Below are 19,423 nucleotides of genomic sequence, written 5' to 3' on the forward strand. Positions count from 1 at the left end.
TTCTTGTGAGGGACACGGACAGTGAATTAGCAAATAAATAGATTACACAGCAATTCAGGTTTTCATAAGAGGTTTGGAGTAAATAAATGAGTGATGTGACAAAGATTAGGTGTCAAAAGCCAAAAGCCTACTTGGTTAGTAGATCCAGGGAAGACCTTTTGGAAGTAGATGAGGTTTGAGCCCCTGGGAACCACTGAGGTGCTGAAGAGCGAGCCAAGAATAGGGAAGAGCAAGTCCAACTGCGCAGTGTCAGGAACAGAGAGACGGGAGAGGCCCAACAGGACGCTGCAAAGCTGCAGAGGTGACCAGGGACAGGTAACAGGGGACCTGGCAGGCTGTGCTGGGGTCTGGATTTTTTTAATGTATCAACTATCCCAACAAATTAAAACTCCCCCCCCCCTTTGGGAATGATCTTTTTTATTTTTTATTTTTATTTTTTATTTTTTTATTTTTAGGTATCTGTAAGCCCAACCAAATATGTTTACTCACCCAGAACTTCTCCCCAACTTCCTGCAAGGAAGCCGAGTTTGGAGATTGCTGCTGTTGTAGAAGCAGGTCAGGAAAGCAGGCAAAATCACGTCAAGCGCGCATCTGCAGGAGCTGCAGGTGTGATGGAAGGGGGGGCGCAGGCCTTCTCCTCCACGCCCTGCAAGCCTGGCGCTCCTAAGCATCATCTCCACTCCAATCAACCAGATACCATAAAAGGAGCCAGGACTTTGCCTCCCCCCTTTTCCAAAACTTGAGTGTGGTATACATTTGAAAATCCAGCCAGAAAGAAAGATCAGCTTCTCAATCACTCCAGAGTTTTTTTTTTTTTTTTTCCAATTCTTTTTAGTTTATTTTCCATGTGAACACTCAGCATTACAATCTCTTCGTGTGATTTTCACAGCCACCACTAGAGGGAAAACTTCTACTGAAAAAGTCACTTAAAAATATTCTTCGTTTGTTTCATAAATCTGAAGAACTCAAAAGCAATGATGTCTCCGAGACCAGACATCACAGAAGCGTCTCATACACCCCACAGGTATTCTGAAATTAGGCCTGAGAACAATTAGCATTTGCGCTATAATATACATTCTGCAAATGCTTTTACAAAATTCATTGCCTCACTTGCTTCTCTGAATAGCGGCTAGCAGAGCAGGTATTAGGACTACTTAGCGAAAATAAAGAACACGATGATTTAACTAAAGACGCTGTAAAGACTTTAACTGCACAATCAATATTAAACTGAGAGCTGAACTTTTTTTCAAAGTCGATTATATCTCCCCATCACTTTTTTTTTAGGAAAACCAAAAACTTGATAGTCCCAGTTTTCTCATCTTATTCCAAACTTTTAGTAAGACACCAGCAACATGACAGACATCTGTGTATTAGCTAATGCAGATGAGCTTACGAATGAATGAAACAGGAGTGAGTGGAGTTCTACTCTTTCTCAGCAACAGTTCTTCCCAATATCACCCGGCGCAAAAGGATGCCTGTTGACTTTCCATCCCATCTTAGAGTTAGCAGAGGACACCTGAGGATACTATTGGAGCTTAGTAAGCCCTATAAAGAAGGGCAGGACTTGGTAATCCTTTCTCCAAAATTTGGAATCTTTCTGTTACGGACAGAATCTTTGTGTCCCCCCCCCCTAAAAAAAATTCATATGTTGGAATCTTAAGCCTCAGTGTGATGGGGGGGGGATGCTTTAGAAGGTGATTTGTTCATGAGGTTGGAGCCCTCGTGAATAGGATTAGTACCCTTTCAAGAAGAGACACAAGAGGGATGATTGTTCTCTTTGCCACGTGAGGCCACAACAAGGAGACCGCCATCTGTGAATCGTGAGAAGGGCCCTCACCCAGAACCCAACCTCCCTCCAGAGCTGTAAGGAATAAATATCTGTTCTTTAAACCATCAGTCTCTGGTAGTTTGCTATGGCAGCCCAAACTGACTAATACACCTCGTTTTGTCCCACCACCTCTACGCTGTTTGACTTTGGAAAATTTAAATTCGGAAATCCTGATTATTCCACCAAATCTTAGCTAAAACTTCATTACAAAGCAAATACAGAAATAAATCACACGGGTCAATACAACCACAGAGGAAATCATCAACAACTAACTAGAAACTAGAAGAGGGGAAAATTAGGGATCTCTGGGGGGCTCAGTGGTTTAGCGCCACCTTCAGCCCAGGGAGTGATCCTGGAGACCCAGGATGGAGTCCCACATCGGGCTCCCTGTATGGAGCCTGCTTCTCCCTCTGCCTGTGTCTCTGCCTCTCTCTCTGTGTGTCTCTCATGAATGAATAAATAAATAAAGTCTTTAAAAAAAAGGGGGGGGGAATTATAATTATGATTCCTACCCTTTCCTTTTGCAGGAATCTCGAAACATCAGCCACAATGTTATGCTATAAGCCTATAGCTTCCCATCCAGTAAAATAAAAATATTGATACTGTTACTAATTATAACAATAATTACCACCAATAAATTGTTGGGAGAGTAAGTTAAGGGTAATTGTTGAAATCAATTAATGATTCTTGAAAATAAGTGATATTTTGTGAGAAAGACCAGACACTTTACTATTAGATCGAGAAGGCTGTCTTTGGTGCTGTGATACATGTGGAAATGGGAATGAGGGCAGGAACCCACCCACCTCTTCTTCTATAGGTAAACTCCTTGCCATACAACTAAGGGGTCAAGAAACAGTTCCAAAAATGAATAGTTAATCCAAACTTTCATATAATCCCAACATATCACAAAATATTTTCAAAAGTAATAGCTAGAAACATTAAAGACACTACCGATGGGTGATATGATTACACGAGATCCACATTCTTTCTTATGCTTTGCTATGATTTCCAATTTGTTTACAATAAAAAATGAATAAAGGGAAAAATTTTTTTTTTTTTAAGTCAAGCAAGAGGGCAGCCCAAGTGGTCAGTGGTTTAGCGCTGCCTTCAGCCCAGGGCGTGATCCTGGAGACCTTGATCAAGTCCCATGTAGGGCTCCCTGCATGGGGCCTGCTTCTCCCTCTGCCTGTGTCTCTGCCCCTCTCTCTCTCTCTCTCTCTCTCTGTGTCTCATGAATAAATAAATAAAATCTTAAAGAAAAAAAATAAAAGTCAAGCAAGAGAAATTTCATACCAAACTTAAAGAGATACTCATAGCTATGTTTGGCATAAATTTTGTGTAAAAAAAGGGGGGAGGCGAGATTTTTAAAAATCCAAGAAGTTAAATAATCAAGCGCTATTAGATCGAATCATACCTAGTACTCTGTTTCTTCTTCTTTTTTTTTTTTTTTTTAATGATAGTCACAGAGAGAGAGAGAGAGAGGCAGAGACACAGGCAGAGGGAGAAGCATGCTCCATGCACCGGGAGCCCGATGTGGGATTCGATCCCAGGTCTCCAGGATCGCGCCCTGGGCCAAAGGCAGGCGCCAAACTGCTGCGCCACCCAGGGATCCCTCTCTGTTTCTTCTTATCAAGAGTTGACCTTAGCAAAGATTCCTTGGAACCAGCACTTTTTAAAAACAAAGGCGAGTCCTGCACCACGTTGACTTAAAATGCATAAAGAAGATAAAACTGAACGGACAGGCTTCACACTATCTGTTCATTCTGCACATTTAGTACATTCCTTGAATAGGTGGTATTGCAAGCAGCTCGTTTAAAACCTAACCGGATTACCTGCATTAAGTTTTTTAGATAACAATCCATGACACAGAAGAAGTTACAAAAACAAACCAAACCAAACCAAACCAAAAAAAACCCTTACAAAGCTATAGATGCACATATCATATTTCCAATGAATGTTTAAAATCCATGAGGGAAAGGAGAGGAAGTTTTAGTAATCAGATCATGTACAAGCACCATGGAATAACAAATGATTCTGTAAAGAAAAAAAGGTAAGGACTCCCTCAGAATATCTTAAGAGCACACAGAGCTCACCATGAAGAAAAGTAATTCATTTCATAATGAATTATGAGGGAGGAGGGATAGTCAATACACTTGAACAAAGTTAATATGTTTGCTTTCTGTAGAACTGTGATATTTTAAAAGGCCCATCACCCATCCAGATACAAACATCTAATTATATCATTAGAAAAGAATAAAAATTATATTAGATACGGGTCTACTAGAGCCCTGGTGAGATTTAATAAATGTTTATGTTTATTTAATTTTTTATACACATCATTTTATAACTTTATAAATTAAATATAATTACAAGTGCTGGTGATTCCCAAGACAAAAAATTTCAAGCACGGAACAAGACCTCTTGTATAAATAAAAGGTAATCTTGAAACATGAACACAGGACTTTAGTATTTGAGGATTATGCTTACTTTCAACAAAATGCAAACATTCCAGGTTCAACCACGGGTTTCCAGAAAAGGAATTGCAAAATGACTTCTGGTCATTGAAATGTATTTCAGGAATTTAAAAAAAAAAAAAAAAAAAAGCTTTTAGCTATAACTTTACTCTCAAAGAAACCCGGGACAGTATGTTACAGTCAACAAATTGAGCACTGCCTTTTATTTTTTTGTTTTGTTTTTGTTTTGTTTTGTTTTTTGTTTTTTTGTTTTTGTTTTTTGAGCACTGCCTTTTAATACGATTTTTTGCTATGCTGAAGTGATTAGGTGTGGAGGGGGCAGGGAGGGTGAGAACTGTCCTCACTTTAAGAAAAAAATGTTATCTTAATAAAAGTATTTTAAATGCCTTAAAATAGTTTTAAATGCATTGATTTTTTTCTCACTACCTTAAATGATTAACAGCAAGTACCTGATTACTACAACAAAAATTACCCACCATAAGTTCAACTACGTTAATTTCCAAAGTATCAAAAATATTTAGCATTGTCAGACAGTTGAGTTCTCAAAATGGAAATACCTACCAGGGGCTTGAATAACATTGAAATAAAAAACATGGTATTTGCAAGGCTTTTTTTTTTTTTTTTTTCATTCCCACAAATACTCAAAAAGGCTTTTTGATTATGTCAAGCTTCTGTTACAGTAAATGCCACCCCTTCCAAAAAGCCCCTAAAAAAAGAAGTTTCTTTCTTTACAGCCTAAAATTCAATACTCTTCAATGTAAAACGCTGCCGTGTGATTGGAAACCTTCATTTCTCATCCTGCCTCCTGAACTCACCACGGAACAAAACATGTCACCTTTTCAAGATGACTGTGTAACAAGCCATTTTCTATATAAACAGTCTATATGCCTGGAGTTTTCAGTAGGAAGAATGAGTAGAAGAACCATATATCATGAATTTTTGCTCTGTAGATACAGTACTGGAAATAGAGTCAAAACAGTAGAAATGGTTATTGATACTTCTCATTCCCATGTCATCAGGTCACTAACAGAAAAGAAATGCAGCCAGAAAGATTTGCAAGAGCCCTGGTCCAGGCGGCAGACCTTCCTCGACTGCATCCACCCTCTACCCCTGACTGCCAAAGAGCTCTTGAACCTCCAAGTGACCTTGATTCAAAATAGAAATACCACCTGAACCAGAAGATTAAGGAAACAATGAGAAATCAGGCATTTAAGGCACATGTAATATACATGGTCAGAACTACCAGCTGAGTACAAACAGGAATGAATTGTATCAATTTTCTGGGGGAAAAAAAAAATTCTGGTTCTATCCCAGAATTATGTAGCTTTGTGTAAGTCTTCACATTTGTATTACTGCAATGGCTAATTTTATTTGTCATCTCGGAGAATGCTTTTGGAGGACACTGACATTTAAATCAGTGACCTCTGGGTAACCAACCTGCCCTCCATTCCATTTCCATTCTGTGAAAGCGTGAACAGAGCAAAAGGACTAGCCTCCCCAAGCAAGAAAGATTTTCTTACCAGACTGCCCTTGGACTTCATCTGCACCATAGACGCTCCTGGGTCTCCAGGTTGCCCACAATGAAGCTTTGGACTTGTCAGTGTCCATAAAACATAAGCTAAGTCTTCATAAGAAACCCCCTTCATACATATCTGACATATATATGATCCATATACTATGTGACATGTGTATGTATATACATATATACATATATATACACATAAGATATATGTACCATATAAGATATATGATATATAACCATATATATATCTCTATATATACAATATATATATATCTATGGCTCCATTCCTTCAGAGTACCCTAATACAGATTTGGGTAACTGAGAGTGGTTCTAGAAGAACAGAACCTTAAAGTGACTCTTTTGAAACGGTTCTGGAGTTTCTGGGATTGGCTTTCTAGTCCAATTAGATTTAAGGGCCCTAATGACTATGCTTCTAGTAGGGTGATGTGTTCTGTGGAACCAGTCAGCCTCTCTCCCCCAGCCACTCCTGTCATCGCCCAATGAAACAATGAACAAAGCAGCCTGGGTGGCAGGGACGTAGGTTGCACATGGGCTCGGCCACGTGGACTTCCACTCACCAAGGCTGACCTGGCTACAGCACTAAGTGCCCAATCCATCAGAAGCATAAGCCAGTGGTGTGCACCCAATGTACTATTGGTTCCTGGAGCCATGAGCCAGCGGGCTTCGTGGTGGCGGGCTGATTACGTTGGATCAGCCATCATGGCATTACGTCCATCATGGCATTACGTCCATCATGGAAGGAGTAGCATTTTGTTCTTACTGGAATAGTAGGAAGGCCAATCCAATCACTTACCTGATATGGATTTACCTTGCTTGTGTGTAATACGTCTGCCCAAACCACCACCCAGGGACTTCCAAACACCTTAGCACTGTCCTGCTGGTCCAACCGCCACAGCTTCTGATAAAGGGACTCCGGTCAAAGCCAACGAAGCGTGGCAATGGGCCCGTGCTCGTGAAACTCAGGCTTACCAAGTTCTCCACCACTGGAGCAGCTGGCTCGACAGAACAGTGGCCCAGGCTCCCAAAGACCCGGTTACGGTGCCAACTAGGTGGCCAAACCTCGCAGAGCTGGGGCCCTGGCTTCTCCAGGAGGCCGCACTCGCTCTGAGGCAGCCTCCGAGATGTGGTGCTGTGTCTTCCCGTCCACGGGGCCCGAACCCACGGGGCGGAGACTCACTGTTCCACCTGGTGAGGTACAGCACGGGTTTTGCTTCCTGTCCTTAGCACCATACGCTTTGTTGGCCGAGGGGTCTCAGTTCCACAGAGAGGAATGCTTCGACCAGGAGACACGACAGTGACTCCACTGGACTAGAGGTTAAAACTGTCACCCAGCTGTTTCCTGGTGCTCACAGCTCAACTCAGGGGGCAGAGAAGGGAGTCACCATGCTTCCTGGGGTGACTGATCTTGATTACGACGGTTACGTCACGGAAGGTTCTGCACTGACCAAAGACTGCCACGTGCTTTCTTAAGATCTACACTCCTGAACGTATGAAATAAAGGAGGATATCGAAGGGCAGGGAAATTTTATTCGACATCAAACTGTTCCCAGAATTCTATATAGTTTTTGAGGCTGAAGAGCCTATAAGTATACTATGTTGGAACCTTTGCTGGATCATGACAATTCTCCACAGAGAAGCATTCTAAGAGAATAATAATTTGTTCACTAGATGTGAAAATGGCTCAGGAAATAGCATTTTCAGAAACCTAAATTATCTTCATTTTAAGATACGTAGTACAAAGAGTTGTGAAGAGAGAACTTTCTTGCCGCAAGGAACAGCCAAATGCCTGCAAAGCAGGATTTGCAAGAATTTAATGGATGCTTCCCTTAACTGTCATTCCTCTTCGTTGATACAGCATCACTGCTTTCTTAATTGTAACGTGCTACAGAACCCTGAGGTTTGCGGCGCACGTGCAACAGATGGTGTATATTGATGCTAGCATGGTGACTGTTAAAAGGGTTAGGTTAACCCAGTTGGTTTACAATCCTTTTTTTTTTTTTTAACAGTCATGATAAACACGGGCAGCAATGACAACTGGGTGATAGAAATTTGCACTGAGGGGCATCTGGTTGAGCATCTGCCTTTGGCTCAGAGCATGATCCCAGGGTCCTGGGATCGAGTCCCTCATCAGGCTCCCTGAAGGGAGCCTGCTTCTCCCTCTGCCTGTGTCTCACCCTCTCTCTGTGTGTCTCTCATGAATAACACATAAAACCTTAAAAAAAAATTTGCACTACTAAATTTCCTTAGCTTTTCTTCTCAACCTACTGTGTACTTTCACTCCTCTTAGGGAGGAGAGTCTAGAGCTACACGAACAAGACTGACTCTAGTCACATGCGGCTATTTAAGTAACTTAGAATAATTAAAATAAAACAAACTAATCCATTTCCTCTGCTGCGCTGGCCACATTTCAGTGGCTCAATAGCCACTGTGTCCAAGGCTCTGGTTTAGGACAGAACATTTTCAACTCTGAAAGTCTACTGGGCAGCCTTCTCCAGTGGCCAAGTGTGTAGTCCCTGCAGCCAGACTGTCCCCGTTCAAATCCCAGTCTGAACACTGAAGAGCTGTATACGCTGATGCATGTCTCCTCATCTATGCCTCAGTTTCTTCATCTGTAAGATGAGGATAATAGTATGAATAGAGGTCTAATAAAGATGTGTGCAAAGCATTCAGGACAATGACTAGCAAATTTAAAAACCTAAGGGCCATCTGTTATTTTCTCACCTAGAGAGTCAAGGAAAGTCCTAGGAAGTCTGAAGATTAGCGAATCTGACACAGTGAGCCAGGCGGTCATCTCTTGAGAGACAGAGATCATCCTTTCTGGTCTCCTTTCCAACATTAAAGGAGATGATACCTTTCTATTTTCTGAGAGCAGGGGCGCCTTGCAAAGTAAGCCTATTAGGTCTCTCTGGTTATCCTTGAAGGTCAGCCTTCAAAGTTCAACTATGTCCCAGTGACAGGGCCTCAGATCCCTCTATTTCTTTGGGTCTTAAACATAATTTGGAATTTAGACATTTTTTGCTTAACTGGGGTGAGAGCGCCGCCTTATCTCAGCATGCAGACCCTGAACAAAGGAGAGATAATCCGGAGCTGAAGTACAGAGCAAGCTGTGCAGGGAGCTGCGAGGGCCTGACGTTATTACCTCAAAAGGAGCGATGATGACCACTCCCATCGATAAGACATCCTCTGTCTTCAAGAGTCCAAGACAAACTGCAATTTTTTTAGAATGCAAGCCAAGGAGGCAAAAACGATTCAATGCCTGAAAGAAGGGTAGGGGGTTCTTGACCCAGAGATAATCTACCACGAGGCAAAGCCCACACTCGGCATCCCTGCTCTTCAGGCTAAATCTGGACAGCAAGAGCAAGGGACAGCTTTTCTATTTATGCCAATGAGCTACACACTGTACCTAATCCTGGAGTTCACAGAGGAAAGGAGAATCTAATAAGTCCATTTTTTAAAAAATAGCTTATTTAAATATCTTGTGTCCTTTGCTTTATTCAACAAATGTGCAATAGCTAGTAGAAAATATGTTTTTAAAAACTGGAACATGGTAGACTTACAGAACCAGGTGACCCAGGTTCAAATCCCAGCCGTGCAACTCCCCAGCTAGAGCTTTGCGGTAAAAGAAATAATAGATAATAATAACAATATTATTTTGATCCTGATTGTACTGAACCCAGCTAATTCAGGAAAGCAACAGAAACTGTGTCTGGCCTCAAACCCGTGCTCACATATAACGTTAGCTCTCATGTATCTTGATCACCACGGAGGTAAAGTAAAATCTTTTCAGGTGGAGGTCATTTTAAGGGTTCTCAGTTTTTATTTTTGGCAATCGACCTCTGATACACCTGATTATTAAATCACTTGGCTCCGCTCTTAACCCGTGATAAAAAGTAACTTCATTCCAAGTGATTATTAAGAGATATAATTCCAAATCACTGCAGTTTGATAGTAATAACAATAAAAAATGGTTTAGTAGGGATCCCTGGGTGGCGCAGCGGTTTGGCACCTGCCTTTGGCCCAGGGTGGGATCCTGGAGACCCGGGATTGAATCCCACGTCGGGCTCCCGGTGCATGGAGCCTGCTTCTCCCTCTGCCCATGCCTCTGCCTCTCTCTCTCTCTCTCTGTGACTATCATAAATAAATAAAAATTTAAAAAAATGGTTTAGTAAAAAAAGTATGGGTGGATCCTGCCTTTGCCAGTGTAATGAATCAGCTATCCAGTCCTGTGAGTCTCTATCCAGTTTGGGATGGAGCCAGGATGGAGCCACATGGTGGTGTGTGGGGGGTGGCATGCCTCGTCTCCTTCCAGCTGTCTTCGGTGACATTGAAATCAGCATTTGGGGAAATATTTACACCATGAAAATGGATGAGTATTTCAGTGAGGGTTTTCCCCCATCCTCACCAGAGAACAGGCTGTTCAACCTTTACCGTAGGGGTGCCTGGGTGGCTCCATGAGTTATGCTTCTGCCTCTTGGTTTTGGTTCAGGTTGGGATCTCATGAGTCCTGTTGCAGAGCCCCTTGTCGAACCCCTTGTCTATCCCTGAATCCAGCCCTGTGTCGGGTTCTCCACTGGGAAGGGAGAATCCTTGAAGATTCTCTCCCTCTGCACCCCCACTCTCTCTCAAATCAATCAATCCATCTTTAAAACAAAAACAAGGAGAAGGCCTGGAGGGGCTCTGCGTTCTGGAGTGGTGCTGCTCGGGCCGGGGGCAGGTTGCAGGCTGCTGGCGCCGCTGCTGAAGAGAGAACGGGAGGGGGTTCGGCGTTTGCTGTCAGGGGTCCCATCCGCATGGGGTGAAGCGTTCAGCCTCCCCAGACGACGATCTTGGATCTAGCAATTGGGAAGCAGCAGACTTAGGTAATGAAGAAAGAAAACAGAAGTTCTTGAGATTTATGGGTGCAGGAAAGAAAGAACATACTGGCAGTCTTGTTATAGGAGACCACAAATCAACATCTCACTTCCGAACAAGGGAAGAAGACAAGAAAATTAATGAAGAACTGGAGTCTCAATATCAGCAAAGTATGGACAGTAAATTATCAGGAAGATATCGACGACATTGTGGACTTGGCTTCGGCGAGGTAGAAGATCATGATGGAGAAGGTGATGTGGCTGGAGATGATGATGATGATGATGATGATGATGATGATGATGATTCACCTGATCCTGAAAGTCCAGATGACTCTGAAAGTGATTCAGAGTCAGAGAAAGAAGAGTCTGCTGAAGGACTCCAAGCTACTGAGCACCCTGATGAAGTAGAGGATCCCAAAGACAAAAAAGATGCAAAAAGCAACTATAAAATGATGTTTGTTAAATCCAGTGGTTCATAACTCCCAAACACTTAGTCTTTGTATTAAAAGTAAGCCTTATTGCTATAATGCATAGTGGAGGACTGCTTATAGAGCACAGACCTTTGTATTATAATTTTTAAAAAGGCCCTTTTAAATAATTACAAAGAGTGCTTGCTTTCAGATGCCATGGATTACACTTTTATGGGCATGACTATAACCATTTTTGTAAAGAGTAAGAGTTGTATAAAATAAGAAATAAATACAATACTCAATTTCCTCTCATATTAGCATCATCAAATTCTAATCTCACCTTTTTACCCTTCAGATAGTTATGGAGGAGACTCTTTTCTGTGGTAGCTGTTTCATCTTTTTTGTTCCTTCATATTTTTCTCTTATAGGTTTATCTGATACTGTGATGTGTTCATGAAATATATTCAGTTATTTATTTATTTTTTTAATAAATTTTTATTTATTTATGATAGTCACACAGAGAGAGAGAGAGGCAGAGATACAGGCAGAGGGAGAAGCAGGCTCCATGCACCGGGAGCCCGACGTGGGATTCGATCCTGGGTCTCCAGGATCACGCCCTGGGCCAAAGGCAGGCGCCAAACCGCTGCGCCACCCAGGGATCCCAATATATTCAGTTATTATACTTTGCTGTAGTAGAACTATTCATCATGGATATTTCTGCTGCCAATAACTAAATTGTTTGCAAAAAATTAGGTACTTCGTTTATTCTTACTGATCAGCTCTACTCTTTTGGACAAAAGCAACATGAGAGCGAATACTTTCACACCTGTCAGGATGGAGTTGCAACTGTCATACATTTGGAATGTTATGATCCCAAGCAGTCTTTATATAATTTGAATTACATTGTATGTTAGGTTTTTGATAAAATTTGGCCAATTTTTACAGAAGAAATTATTTCTCTGATCATTTGCTCCTATCTATTTAGGAATATGTAAAACTGGATTTTTTTTTTAAGGTAATATGTGACCAAAGTTAATTTTCTTCCTAAGGCCTAAATAAAGAAAAAGCAGTTTCCCATAATAAATAAATAAATAAATAAATAAATAAATAAATAAATAAACAAAAAAACCCACCTTTACCAGTTGTATCATTGGGGCAACACTAAACAGGCCCACAGAACTGCAGAGTGGATGCCGGTCATACAGAATCAAATGTTCTATCACATTTCTTGTGGAGGATATTGCTTAGGAAATTTTTTGAATTCCCATCATTGAGGACGCACTGGCCAAATGTCTCTCTTATATACCAGAAAGACACATGTTCTGGCTTGCGTTTATCCAGTGGACAATAGTGTTCACATAAAAACCTCCCCTTTGTGTTGGATGTTAGTGGCCACCACTAAATAACTACAGGACCTAATGGTACATGCTCTGCTTAAGAATCTCACTCCAGCCTCACTTTATTTTTCTAAATTAAATTCCTTTTGCCATGATTCTTACCTTTTTATTTCTTTGTTTACATCTAAGAATTTATATATCTCTGTAACATTATTTAACATGTAACAAATTTAACATTATTTGTTAAAAATAATGTTAAGAAAATAATCAGGTCGGGGATGCCTGGGTGGCTCAGTGGTTGAGCATCTGCCTTTGGCTCAGGTCATGATCCCCAGATCCCAGGATCGAGTCCCACATCGGGCTCCCTGCATGGAACCTGCTTCTCCCTCTGCCTGTGTCTCTGCCTCTCCCTCTCTCTGTGTCTCTCATGAATAAATAAATACAATCTTTAAAAAAAAAATAAAAGAATTAGGTTGGATAGTTTGACTGTTAGATTCTAAATTATTTCCTCATTCAAATAAAAAATTTTGAATTGCTTGTTCCCAGATTTCAATGAGATAAGAAGCTATCTACCAGTTCATCTGTACATGGATGTGTTCAACTGATTCAGCTTGACTGGAAGGTACAGAAGAAAGTTGATCCATCGGTTCTCTAATTCTAACTGTCAAACTATTAAATATTGGTTTCAACTGAATACTATATTCCCAAGCAATATAGTACAATTTCAATCCCAACCATATTTTATGAAAGTGAAATACATATTAAAAAGAGGCAAGAGGGGAATAAGGACCACTTGGTACAAGTAATAACGTGAAGGTGTTTATGGTTCTTTAATACAAATTTGAGAATAAACAAGCCATGTATCCTAGCATACATGTTGTCAGAGATTCCTTCCCAATATTTTAGTGGGGAAATTACCCAGTGGCTTGGACTAAAATAAAGCCTATTGAAATATATTTAACAACTATTCAGATAAACACAGAAAAAAAAAAAAGATAATGGAGAAAACATATTCTCCACCAGAAAAGCTTGCAAAAAACTCCAGCTCTTCCAGAGCCTGCAGCTTTGATACGTCCAGAATGGGAGCATCAGCCTTTAAGGGAGGCTGACCAATGAAGGTATAACACACTGAATTGATGTATTTTACCCAGTATTAGAGCCTCAGGTCACTCACTGTGTTTCTGTTAGTTCTCCCTTCATCCCACTGCCCCCGCCCACACCACCTACTGAGCAAAAATTCTGTGCTTCCCCCTAAGTGCTAAGGTAGGTATCACAGACCTATGAAAGGGCACCTGTTCTCAAGGAACTTCATTAATTAGCTTCCACCTTAACTGAACAAATGCATAGATGAGCCCCTCCTTGATCCCTATGTACCTGACATTCTACAAGATGCTGAATAGGTTCAGAAGAAATACTTTAATTTCCTGCCTGTGGACAACCTGTCACCTGGTTGGGAACATAAATGAAAGAGTTCTTTGCAACAAACTGAAAAGTGTATGATGTGCACCGCCCAAGAAAGCTGGACAAGTTAACCACGCCAAATTAGGATACGGAGTACGGGGAAGCAGGGCCTAACACCAATAATCATGATGCCAAACCTGCTCTGTGATCACCTCCCAGGATCAGACATGCAGGTCAGAGTTAAGTTTATGCTGACTACGGAGGGGCACAGGGGACTAGTCCAGCGGTAGAAACAGGCAAGGCAGCCAGAGATCTCTTTTGCTGTCTCTGCAGAGTTCTGCAGGATTCAGAACCGTCAATCACGTGAAACTGTGTGTGCTTATGTGTGTGTTGTGCACACGACATATAAGGACAAGGGTGAAATGAAGGAAGAACTGTGAAGGGTCTTCGCAGGGCCCTAGGGATCCTGAAGTCAATCAAGATTCACCAAATGATTTTAGACAGGTGAGCGAATGTGGGGGGGGGTACAATTCTGCGTTTATAGAAAAAGGTGGATTGAAGGAGAGCAAATGTGCAGGAGGGGTAAAGCCTAAAGCAAGATGTCTTCATGATGAAGACAAGATATACGTGCCGTGCCAACGCCAATGGAGAGGTGATGAGGTTGAGAATTGAGAGGTCTAATGCTGCATGACTCGTAAGAGGGTAAAATCATGGAATTTACTGTTTCTGGAGGGGGGACAACTCTGTGCCTGTGAACAACCTGTCACCTGGTTGGGAACATAAATGAAAGAGTTCTTTGCAACAAACTGAAAAGTTTGTTGGGAGGTCAGCTGGATGATCAAGAGGACAGGCTGCCTAGAAGGAGCGGAGACAAATGTCCCTCACAAAGAATCAGTCAATAAACCATCGCAACAACAGCTGGAACGCTGCATCCCAGGTAGTAGAGCCTCCCAGTGTCGTGACACAAGGAGGGAGGCCGAGCCAGGCACTCGAGAAATAAACAAAAGCAACCAAAAAAAGGTAGTATGTGATACACGCAGGATACGGTCACTATCTCAGAGGCGGGAACTCAGCCTAGAGAATTCAATCACAGGGTGAGAGAGTGCTTAGGAAAAGACCAATAAAAAAAGGAATACAGCCTGGCACGTTGAAAGCAGAGCTAGGCTTGGATGTGGTGACCCAGATGGTGACCTTAATGTGTCACTCAGACAAATCCGTCATTGTGTCCTTGAGCAAATAAACTTCCGTGATTTTCAACTGTCTCCTCCATGAAATATTATCATCAAATATATATGAAAGGACTTTTAAAATGTAAATCATTCTATAGATGAATTTATAGGTATTATAATTCCGGGCAAAAGGAATTACATGGAGTGTGGCATGAAGGCAACGATGAATGTAACACAATCAGAGAATCAATATATGCCGTGTGTAAAAGACAGCAGTGACTGGTGACAGAGAAGGGGACGTGTACATGCGGGGGGCCAGACTTCTAAATATATCAGTCAAGAAGGACTTCACTTTTTCTTCACTTTTCTGAGTCCTACTGATGATGGTGGCATGAACACCAAAAGCACTTTTATTTTTTTTTATGCCTTTAAATGGCCAGAAAATATAATAAATGCAAAGCCATGATGGAAGCGGTTCCCTAGCAGCTTTTGAATGCATGTTACTATATTCAGGGAGTGCATGTGCAAAAGTAACGTGAAATAAAACATGGACCACTTCTCTAAACTTGGCCAGTGAGCCCAGGCTTAGCATGGGACACTGTGAGCCTACGCTCTTGAAACACAGATACCCAGGACTGTCACCAAAATCCAATAAGCAGCCAATTGCTTGGTAATACATGTTCTACTAAAGAGGTAGAAAATTTATTCTAGAAGTTCAGGAGCCTCTAGGGAGACAGCAAGCTAGCATATAAATACTGTGTGAAGTTCCAGATCAAAGTGGAGTTCAGCTTACAGGTCTCTTCTGCAATTTTCTGTATGAAAGAAAAATGTTATGAATATCACAAAACAGAACAAAAATCACCAAGGGGAATAGAAATCTCTACAGAGCCTCTATTGTACAGTCTCAAGACAAACAGTATTTTGAACAAATATTAAAGAGACCTTGAATAAAAGTACAGAATTCCTTTCTGAGTTAAGTCTTGGGGCAACCAGAAAGCTCATCACTTACAGTAACTGTGATCCAAGGCAAATTCTATTTGTCCGAGTGCCTTTTCCCTAACAACCACGTGAAAACTGAAATCAACACTGAACAATATTCCAATTAAAAATACAGAACAAAATAAAAATAAATACAAATTTTAAAAAAAACAGAAAAAATAAAAAATAAAGCTTTTGCATGGTATTAAATACATTTTCCAGATGCAGGAAATTTAAAGCAACGGATTACATGTATTTATGAATTCTCTGTAAAGCCAAAGCAATCTATTTGCCCTGTGCCAACCTGTACTCAAAAGAAATGAAGCTACAGGAATCCCTGGGTGGCTCAGCGGTTGAGCGTCTGCCTTGGCTCAGGTCGTGACCCTGGGGTCCTAGGATCAAGTACCGCATCAGGCTTCCTGCAGGGACCCTGCTTCTCCCTTTGCCTGTGTCTCTGCCTCTCTCTCTCTCTGTGTTTCTTCTTAATAAATAAAACCTTAAAAAAGAAAGAAATTCAGTATAGAAACAACCAAATTTTTGTTTGTGCCTACCATGAAATGCAACTTGTGATCCTGGCCCGTCACTGACTGTGAATGCTACAGCATTGTGTATTTTTTAATTTCCAGTAGAAAGTTAGTTGGCTCAAATAAAATACTTTGAATGGCATCATTCATCTTCAAAGTGCTCTTCCAAAGGTGGCCGCTTAGAGAAACAAATGCCACCACGTGTTAGGAAACTCGGAGACAACTTTGCTGTTCTGCTATGTAGTATTAGGTTTCCGAGTGTAGACAGCAGTTTATTTGAAATGTATTTTCAAAGCCGGTGGCATTGAGAACAAAAAGCAGCTTTCAAATCCTGTTCCTAAATCCATTTGCTAAGTAATAGAGCAATATGTAAAAGTGGCTGAGACAGTATTCTAGATAAAGATCTTGGCCTTTTTTTTTTTTCCTTTCCTGACCAGAAAGACAAGTTTGCACAGATCTCCGGAGGAGTCTCTGGAGGGCATTTGTCTCCAGTCACTTTGAAGATCCACATTAGCAGCCCATTAAGCCTGAATCTAGATCATATCTTAAAATGAACTATGGTGTTATCTGCCTACATCCATGTTCTCTACTTTGCCAGAGGACTAGGGTTTCCAAGAAGAGGCCTGGTTTACACCAAAGCAAGCCTTTTTGGTTTCACCCCACAGGGTCACCGCTGGCCCTCCTACTGCTGCTAACTATGGTCTTCTCTTTGGACAAAAAGCCACTTTGATTCATTTCCCTCCCACTACAAAAGCCCAGGATTTCATGACTTGTATCCAGGCTGAACATCAACAAGCCTGCAAATGAGAAAAATGAAGTAAGAGTGTCCGAGCGTGTGAATACACACTACATTTGCCCGCCACCCCACTTTTAAAAAAGGTTTCCACTTAGTCTACTGTCAAAAGAACCGGGGAGTTGCATCCCAGGGGGGGTGGGGAGTGGCAGATGGAAGGAAAACCAAATCCGTCTACCAAATCACAGTTCAAGAAATACTGACCCGGAGGAAGCAGAGTCGCTTCGTGAGGTATTGAAATGAGACATTAAAACAAACATAGGATGACCTACTTTCAAAATTTCCAGGTAACCGGTGCCCAGAATGGGGGAACACTACCTTCAGGTATCATCAGTAGTAACGTCTTCAACCAAAAATAAAATCTTTGGGACGCCCGGGTGGCTCAGCGGTTGAGCGTCTGCCTTCGGCTCAGGGTGTGACCCCGGGGTCCCAGGATCGAGTCCCGCATCGGGCTCCTTGAGTGGAGCCTGCTTCTCCCTCTGCCTGTGTCTCTGTCTCTCTCTCTGTCTGTCTTTCTCTGTCATGAATAAATAAATAAAATCTTAAACATAAGTAAATAAATAAAAAGAAATACCAGGAACGATGGCCAGGGCACCAGAATGTCAGGGCCACTGGGGCCTCAGTCACCACGGAGGGGTGGTTTTGTGCAATGAATGGGAAGACTGGAGTTTTGCCGGCCTACGTGACGACAGAGCCAAATACTGGAACTCCCTGGACACATTCCTGCCTCACCTCCCTCCTCGACGTATCCATACAGAATTAGTGGCAGGCAAGGAGCTATTGTAGAGGTAACACAGAAATGGCCATTCGTCCATCCACAGTGGTTTTAGAAACGGTTTTAAATGGAAAAGGGACAGAAATGCAAATCCTGAGAGTCCGATTCTCTGTCTCCTCTTGAACGGTAATAACTAACACTAATTAGAAAATTATTGCCAGACGTTGTTTTAAGCAAAGTGTACATTTAACTTGTTTAATCCTTACAATAACACCCTGAGTTGGAAACTATTGTCCACATGCCACTTTAGAGAGGAGAAAATTAAGCCACCAAGATATTATGTAACCAGGCCATGGTTACACAGTCACTGAGTACCAGCTCTATTGGGTATTACAAAATCTTTGCCAGATATTTTGCTTCAGAATTCAAAAGTATCTTGACAGATTTTCTTAAAGAAGCTTTTATCAAGTCATACCAGTTGGCACTGATGCATTCTAACTAAAACTTTTCTTTTTTAGACAAAGATGCCATACTCGGGGTAAGTTTTCTAACAATTTGAATATGATAAAATACAAACATTTTAAAACTGGAATAAAATTCTAGGCATAGGGCAGCCCAGGTGGCGCAGCAGTTTAGCGCCGCCTGCAGCCCAGGGTGTGATCCTGGGGGCCCAGGATCGAGTCCCGCGTCGGGCTCCCTGCATGGAGCCTGCTTCTCCCTCTGCCTGTGTCTCTGCCTCTCTCCGCTCTCTCTGAATGAATAAATAAATAAATCTTTAAAAAAAAAATTCTAGGCATAGAATTTAGCCATTCTATGATGGGTCTGATACTGCTTTGACATCTTTCTGGGTCTCAGGGTCATCGCTATAAATTCTGTTGCAGGACAGTCCCTTCATCAAATAAACAAGAACAAGGCGATCTAAATCATAGGACCGAGACTGAAAGCTTCATTTTAAAAGTCTGCAATACAGGATCGAGTCCCACATCGGGCTCCCTGCATGGAGCCTGCTTCTCCCTCTGCCTGTGTCTCTGCCTCTCTCTCTCTGTGTGTGTCTTTCATAAAAAAAAAAAAAAAAAAAAAAACCAAAAACCTTATCTACCTGTTTAAAAAAAAAAACAAGTGATGTCACATACTAATTTTCTGTCCCTAGACACGGCACTTCTATAGGTTTGATCTGCACCATATGAAAAAATAAAGTGATTTTAAAGATCCCTTCAAATTTTAAAATTCTGTGATGCCATGACTAATCCCAGAACACTGCTACATCAGAAAGTACACAATTCATGTTACTTTTAATTACAAAGTTGTTTGAATTTGGGGGGTTGGGGTGGGGATGATCATTAATTGCAAGATGTAGCTACTTTCCATTGAAAATTAATGTCAAAAGGAAACCATGTAAGT

At 41.5% G+C, this 19,423-nt stretch overlaps 1 protein-coding gene and 1 pseudogene across 1 annotated transcript in view; one reads left to right on the top strand and one right to left on the bottom strand.

The window, feature by feature from the left end:
• Positions 1 to 19,423, bottom strand: part of GPM6A (glycoprotein M6A) — a 331,217-nt gene that overhangs the window by 277,895 nt on the left and 33,899 nt on the right. The gene's annotated exons all lie outside the window — the stretch shown is intronic.
• On the top strand, positions 10,628 to 11,512 carry LOC144283936 (small acidic protein pseudogene; annotated as a pseudogene).

This window comes from Canis aureus, chromosome 15 (assembly GCF_053574225.1).
Source record: "Canis aureus isolate CA01 chromosome 15, VMU_Caureus_v.1.0, whole genome shotgun sequence".
NCBI lineage: Eukaryota > Metazoa > Chordata > Mammalia > Carnivora > Canidae > Canis > Canis aureus.